Raw genomic sequence first — 8,140 nt, 5'->3', positions numbered from 1 at the left:
GTAGATAAAACTGCAACTGATAAAGAATTCTAACTAGTCGTAGAAACGTTATCTTAGCTTGTCATTGCTGATCACAGGGATCATGCGAACTAGCTTGTGTAAAGCAGGGTTAGGGTTAGGGTTAGTACTGAGCATACGTCCATGTGGACAATGGACCGTCTCCTGCCGTCTTCACCCACTGGCTGAACACCAACAGGAAGTAGAACTTTACAGACACACTTTTTATTCCTGAAGGTCTTGCTGTTTTTTTTGTTTTGTTTCTTTCATCTGAGCAATTAAATTATGGGTGAAAAGTGTGTTGTAACACAAGTGCTACTGAATATGCACCAGGTAGAATATCACTGAAAACTGATTAGTAACGCCTTACACCAGGGCTGTCAAACTCATTTTAGTTCAGGGGCCACACACAGACTAATATGATCTAAAGTGGGCCGGACCAGTAAAATAATATAAAGAATAGGATAAGAATTTATAACGAATATCAACTCCAAAGTTTTTTCTTATATTTTTGAGTGAAAAAAAGCAAAATTCTGTAATGAAAATGTTTACATCTACAAACTGCACTCGAACAGAACACGAATAAATATGAACAACCTGAAAATTCTTAAGAAAAATAAGTGCAATTTTAAGAATATTACGCTGTTGTTTATCATTTACACATGTACATCACAACTTACAGATCACAGTGGATCTACAAATACACAAAACATTTAGTAACAGGCAGAATACTGGTAAAATTTCACATACTTCTATTAAGAAATTTCAGGTTGTTCACATTTTTTTGTAAAAGGTTAGTCTGTAAATGTAAATATTTGTGTAATTTTACCTTTTTTACACTAAAACAAAGAGAAATCTGTGGTTTTCTTTATTTATAGGTTATGATAGTATTTTACTGGTCTGACCCACTTTAGATTGAATTGACCTAAAATGATTTGAACATCATTGATCGTTAATAACTTCGATGTAATTTTTGCATTTCACAAATTCATCCCACGGGCCACATTGGACCCTTTGGAGGGCCGGTTTTGGCCCCCGGACCGCATGTTTGACACCTGTGCCTTACACTACTGCGCAACAGTAAAAAGTTATCTGTTACTGTAATGGATTACTTTTGTAACATTACTCCCAACACTGTTTATGTAGCTGAACATGATCCAGTTTCCAGTGTTTTAAACTTTCACACACTTTCAGCCGTCTGTTCTTCCTTGTATCTTCCTTTCATCAGTTCATTCCACCTCTGTTTCCCCCATTCGACTGCAGTCTCCTTCATTTCAACACCTCACCTCCTCAGCTAACCCTGAAACACCAAGGCCCGAGTGAAGGCTCCCATGGGTGCGGATCAGTTTACATAATAGGACCTACCTTAACACTGCAGAACCACGGATACAGCTCAGATTATTACAGCTGAACAAAACACACTATACACTACATAAAAAGACTCTTCCTCATTGTCTGATCTGAGGAGTAACAGGACGAGCCTTTAACCCTTTAACCCTTTAACCCTTTAACCCTTTAACCCCAGGTAAACATGCTGCTGTGTGTTTCAGTGTCATAAAAGCTGTTGTATGTGCTTGTGTTTTTCTTCTGTGGTTCTGTTTTACTGTGTGTTTTAGGGTCAAAACAGGTGGAATAACAGAAAAAGACAAAGAGAGGAACTGTAGTTTTTACTAAATAAGGCATTGAGAATGTACATCAATAAGATTTAGGATGTTGAACTTGAACTGTGAACTGGAACACACCTGGAATTGTTCACTTCAGTTGTTTTTGTTGATTATTTTTTACTTATTTTTGTTCTTTTCACTAATTTTGGTTCATATTTGTCAATTTTGTTGATTATTTTTGCTATTTTAAGAGAATTTTTTTTTTCATTTTCACTCATTTTGGTGTTTTTTGTGCTAATTTTCATTCATGTTAATTATTTTTGTTTTTGTTGATATCTTTTGTGGATTTTGTCAAAAAATTTTTTTTTGCTAATTTAATTTTTTTAATACCCAATTGAACTTAATAAAGCAGCTACATGGACAAAACTTAGTAAAAATAAATAAAATAAAGGAAAATCACCACAACACTGCAAACAAAAACAAACAATACCGTGCAGCCAATGTAACCAAGGGTAAAAACCACAAGGAAAAGAAAAGGCCCAAACGGTCTATGCTCTGTGTTTCACTCCATTCCACAGGCAGCGGGGGGTGAACTGAGCATGCTCAGATGTCTATAGAAAGAACCAGGTCTGTTCTATCAGCCTGTTTGGAAATGTTTCCTATTGAGCAAACTGCTGAATTTTTAGGAATATTTAAAATAAATCATACATTCAGAATGCTCACCACAGACACCTCAGGGGTTAAAGAGCCTGAGAATGTTGTTAGAATTATAAAGTAATACCTGACAGATGAGTGAAAGTGGAAACTGAGAAATAAAATGTCATGTTTCAGTGTCTGTGAGTCAAACACAGATTCCCTGGGTTTAGAGATAAAACACTGCACAGATGCCCTTTTGACTCTTAAACAGTAGATTTCACGTCCATGTGGTTCATTTGCTCTTACAGAGGTTTTCAGTTCTTCTGTCGAGTGTTTGTGCAGGTGGATATTTGCATGGATTTGTGTTGCATTACTGAGTCATGTCACAAAAGGGTTGTGTAACCGGAATGTACAACCGCCTGTAGACTGTACCACTGAAAACACTCCTGTCAGACACACACTTGAAACGTGAGACTGTAGATAAAACCCATCCAGTCTGGAAGCAGCTCAGCTTTACATATAATCAAAATCATCCACTATTTTACACCACATCCAGGTTTGGTGAATGTAAATGATCATGAATGTGGTAGACAACTTTGTTCCACAACAGCTTCATGAAGTTAAAGTGACATTTACACATTCAGTAGTATTCAGTTTAGTACAAATAGCACAACAAGTACAACAAGTACTACCACCACTCATCTGAGCATTAGATTCTGAATCGATTTGTTGTTTAGTGAAGATACATCGATCAGTTTTAGTGGAATATGTTCAGATTAATGTCACAGAGGAGGAAAGAAAGGAGAAAATACTGACATTTAAGTCATAGTTTTTCCATCAAAAACATCATGAACTGAGTAAAAAACAATAAATAAAATGAATCGATGACTGATCTGGGGTCAGATTTAGAGGATTTAAAACTCATGAGGAGCCTCTTCATCTGATCAGACTGAACAGGATTCACACAAACAGCGCAGAAAGAGAATGAGGAGGAAAATTCTAGACCCAGACCCTTACCAAGACCCTTAAAACTATCATATCCCAGCATGCACAGCAGTGGAACCCAAACCCAAACCAGTAAAAACATGACATCCCAGCACGCAAAGCAGCTGCTGAAACTCCAAATTAGATGAGATGTGAGAGTGGATGATGGTACTGACCGTCTGCAGGTCCGCCTGGATGTGGACTGGTCCACTCTCTGGTCTCTGATCCGGTTCCTGGTCCCTAGTCCGGACAGACTCTTAAAGTGTCTGTAGGTAGTCTTGTGGGCGTGTCCCGTCGGTGGCTGGTCTTTGTCTGAGCGTGCCCAGTGCGATGGAGGAAGTGTTTGTTCATGTCACTGCGATGGAGGAAGTGCACATGGGTAATTGACTCATACTATTTTTAACTCCATCATCCTAACGTGAAGTCGACCCGGACACGAGAACATAAAGAACTATTTACACTTTGTGCTACATGTAACATGTTTGAATAGTGCTGAACAAATAAAGTCTGATCACACACAAACAGCTGAGAGGATGAGATACATGTTTGTTCTTTTATTCTCTGAACTCATTACTTTCACCTTGAGTTTCTGTCATTTTCACATTAGGACTAAATTCTAAATGGATGAAACAGAAAAACACAACAGACTAAAATGTAAAAGATAAACAAGATGAAAACCACATAAAAAACACAAAGGTTCAACATTAAGCATAACAATGAAGACACAAAAAGAAGAAGAAAACTACAGAAAAGATGCAAAAAGTACAGAAAATTCACAGGAATTCAACAAGCCAAAAAATTATATAAAAGCCACAAAAATGACTTCAGACACGAAAACATGGAACAGATGGAAACAACGCAATAAGACAAAAACAACAGGAAATTCACAATAGTGATGAAACTGGACACAACAATGAAACAGCAAAAACACACAACACGAAGAAGAGGAAGATCCAGTAAGAAACGGTTCTGTTGGACCAGGTTCTATTAGACCGGGTCCTGTCAGACCAAGTTCTGTTGGAACAGGTTCTGTTAAACTGGGCCCTGGTGTTCTGGTGTGAATGTGGGTTAAGTCAGACCGGGTCCTGGTGTGAATGTGGGTTCTGTTAGACCAGGTCCTGGTGGGAATGTGGGTTCTGTTAGACCAGGTCCTGGTGTGAATGTGGGTTCTGTCAGACCGGGTCCTGGTGTGAATGTGGGTTCTGTTAGACCGGGTCCTGGTGTGAAGGTGGGTTCTGTTAGACCGGGTCCTGGTGTGAATGTGGGTTCTCTTCGCCCCCATGTGGACTCTGAAGGAACATCATGTGGTCTGGATCTGGGTCTGAGGGGTTCTCTGCTGCAGTAATCTGAGTACTTCTACTGCAGTTCTCTACTTAAGTATTTGTACTGCAGGTTCATACTTGTATTCCAGTACTATAACAGTACATGTGGTACTTTTTACTCTGTTCATCGGTTAATTTTAGTTTCAGTTCATCGACAGTTTTTCTTTGGGATGAAACTGAAGGAACTTTTACTTGGTTGAGTTTAAACATTGTGAATAAAACTCACTTTTATCTTATCCTGTTTATAGTGTGTAAAGATAAACACACACAATAAATATATATAAAAAGTTTAACACCTCTGATGAGTTCAACACTTGAATACAGAGATTCAGCATCAATGAAACCATGAGTCTGTTTAAACACCGTGAACAGATTCATGTTTCAGTTTTAATGTCTGAAAATGTTCACGGAGGAAGACGAAAAAGACAAAATGCAGAACCATGGGGTAAGGTTACTGTCAAAATATTCATGTGCAGAAGATAAAAATGTGTGCATATTAGTCTACAGTTGTGCAAAAAATAAATGTTTGTAAACTTGAATGAGTTCAGTCGTATATAAAATGTATTGTGTATTTGAAGAGGAATGAATAAGTTTTGACAAGAATTACAAACAGGAAATGTAACTTTACGATTGCACGTTCTCCATCACAAATATGAATTTACCAACGTGACTCTGCTGTCAAAAATACATCACCACTTCAGGCATTATTTATGGAGCAGAAGATGCATCGATTCCACGGACTGTGCATGAGTTCAGGTTCCATTTCTGCAGCGAGATCAGGTAGGATCACTGTACAAGATGGCCGACGAAGTCAGAGAATGAAATCAGGTCAAATCAAACCATTTGTACGTCGTTGTGACCTCGGAGAAGGAACCTGAACTCATGCACAGTCTGTGGAATCAGTGTATCCTCTGCTCGATAATCAATGCCTGAAGTGATGACATATTTTTGACAGTAGAGTCACGTTGGTGAATTTGAGATGGAGAAAGCACAATCATAAAGTTGCACTTCGTGTTTTCTTGATGTCAAAACTTAATTCCTTAATTCCTTGACATAAAATACACACAATACATTTTATATGCGACTGAACTCATTCAAGAGTTTACAAATATTTATTTTTTGCACAACTATAGACTAATTCTATCTCCTGCACATGAATATTTTGGCAGTAACCTGACCCCATAGTTCTGCCTTTTATTTCTTTTCTTCTTCCTCCATGAACATTAGACATTAAACTGAAACATGAATCTGTTCACGGTGTTTAAACAGACTCATGGTTTCATTGATGCTGAATCTCTGCATTCAAGTGTTGAACCCATTAGATAAAAAGTGTTAAAGTTCCATAAAACTGAAAATAGAACCAGGACTCCTTCTCCCTCCTCTGGTTCATGTGTCGTCATGACAACATCCAGATTTACGGTCAAATGTTTTTGTGATCTCAGGGTCAGATTCTTGGGTGATTGGTGTGTTTCTGTTTGTGATTGTCATTCATCTAAACCAGACTGTTTTTGTCAGGACATTATTCATTTGGATGAAATGCTGCGATTACACAATATCTGGACCGTTCTAAACCAAGTCCTGACATGTGTTTCATCGACACGCTAAGTATTTTTAGACTGGAATTTACAGAATTCGTTCCTCATGTCATGGACTTTTTAACCCTTTAATCAAACAGTTTAAGTCCAACGAGGCCATTCAAGGGAAATGTCCACCAGACTTTGGTATTAAAAAAAAAAATCAAGACAAAGAATCTAAACAGTAAAGTCCATATGTAAATAAAGTTATGTGTGATAAAACTGAACAGGAAAAATAGTATTGAACACCAAGTTAAATTAATTCAATACTTAGTGGAGAAGACTGTTTATAATGATTGATTCAATGAGTTTTATGTATGAAGTAACAGATCATCTGCAGTATTTAGGTGGGATTTTTTAATACATAGTGCATATTATATACTAATAATACTATAACATAATTAGCCATTTATTATTACTTTGATACTTGTTTCTACTAGTCCTTTATAATGTCTAATTACCCCTTTCTTTTTTAAATACTGTTTGTGTTTTATAGTCATTGTTTTGCTATCTTCTTGTGTATATCCAGTGTTTGTGCTGTTATTGGATCCTGATTTTCCTGAGGGCTCTGCCCAAAGGATCAATAAGGTTCTGTCTAATCTAATTGTGAAGTATGGTTAATCTTATTTTATCTGGACCCACAATGCAAGACTCGGAGCAAGGCAAAAGTGCAAACAGAAAAACAGGTTTATTAAAGTAATCAGGGAAAAGGGGAAACAGTGGAGCAGTGATGGTGTGGCTAGTCCTGATGTAGCTGTTCAACTACTGAGGCGTAGCTTGGAGACAGTGGTTTGGTCGACATAGCTGTTGCTTATCCTGGAGACTGTGGTGTACCTGAACCCAGTGGCTTGGTAGCAGTAACATAGAAGAACAAGTGTTCAGAGAACGCAAACCTCCGTCAAGCACCATGAAGTGGTGTGCATGTGTGGATCGACTGTCTTTTAAATTCAACAGTTTCCAGGTTGTTCCATACAGCAGAAAAAGTTGAAGCATGGTACCAGTCATGTGTATGTCAAATTAAGTTAAATTCCAATCAATATTTGTTGAGTTCTAATGAAAAATGTGTGGCAAATAGGATTTTCAATGTTAAATGTAAATGTCCACAGAGTCCACATTCCACAGTGGATGTGGACAGTTTTGTGCCAGAAACAAGATATTGTTCTAAACTACAGGTGGATCCAATTGGAGGCTAATCGGAGTCGTTTTGAATTTTTTTATGAATTTTCAAAAATTGCTCAATGATGAAAGAAAGGAAAATTGTAGATGTTGTGACCTTGAGCTTTGGCCTACTTGGCCCAAAATGTAATGGGTTGGTCCCAGGGCCTAGGCCTATCTGTGGGGAAGATTTGGGAAAGATGGTTGTGATAGTTTTCCCATAAAGTTGCTAACAAACAAACACGCAAACAAACAAACACACAAAGCAAAGTGATCACAATACCTCCTGGTGGAGGTAACACTGGCTTGGTGAGATGGTTGGTTCTTTGAAGACAGTGGTGATCCACAGCTTGGCTTTGCTCTCTGCAGGCGTAGGCCTTGGAGCGAGCTGAGAGATGAGACTCCCAAGTGAAGTGGGACAACCTGGCAGTCTGCGTCTATCCAGACAGGTCTTTTAAGCAGCAGTGATGGCTGACTGTCTGCAGCTGTGCCACTCAGCTCCAAGGAGCCACACCTGCAGAGAAAGAAGGTGCACAATGCCTCCAGCTGCAACCAGATGCAGAAAAGAAGAGGCAATACTCACAAGGCAAGGCAGGTTTATTTACAGAGCACATTTCATGTACAAGACAATTCAAAGTGCTTTACATAAAACATTAAAAGCATTAGAGCAGAAGCAATAAAAAGTATAGGCATGAGAAAAACAAACAAACAAACCAAAAAATCAGATAAATAGATAAAACAGATAAACAGGTAAAAGAGACAAGCAGATAAAACAGATAAAACCTTTTAGCTTAAACGGAACAGTGCAGATCTGAACTGATGAATACGAACTGCAGCTGAGAACAGGAGGGTCTGGAACCTGGATTTA

The 8,140-nt window shown here is 38.2% G+C and overlaps 1 protein-coding gene across 1 annotated transcript in view; it reads right to left on the bottom strand.

Annotated features, from left to right (window-relative positions):
- ampd3b (adenosine monophosphate deaminase 3b) overlaps positions 1-3,533 on the bottom strand; it is a 24,698-nt gene extending 21,165 nt beyond the window's left edge. The window contains exon 1 of the mRNA XM_030136644.1: positions 3,398-3,533. The gene's annotated coding sequence lies outside the window, so the exon portion shown is untranslated. The remainder of the gene's footprint in view (positions 1-3,397) is intronic.
- Between the last annotated feature and the right edge of the window lie 4,607 nt (positions 3,534-8,140).

This window comes from Sphaeramia orbicularis, chromosome 6, assembly GCF_902148855.1.
Source record: "Sphaeramia orbicularis chromosome 6, fSphaOr1.1, whole genome shotgun sequence".
In the NCBI taxonomy this organism is placed as follows: domain Eukaryota; kingdom Metazoa; phylum Chordata; class Actinopteri; order Kurtiformes; family Apogonidae; genus Sphaeramia; species Sphaeramia orbicularis.
Note: the sequence above shows the minus strand (reverse complement) of the source record. Positions and strands in the feature narration are given on the sequence as shown.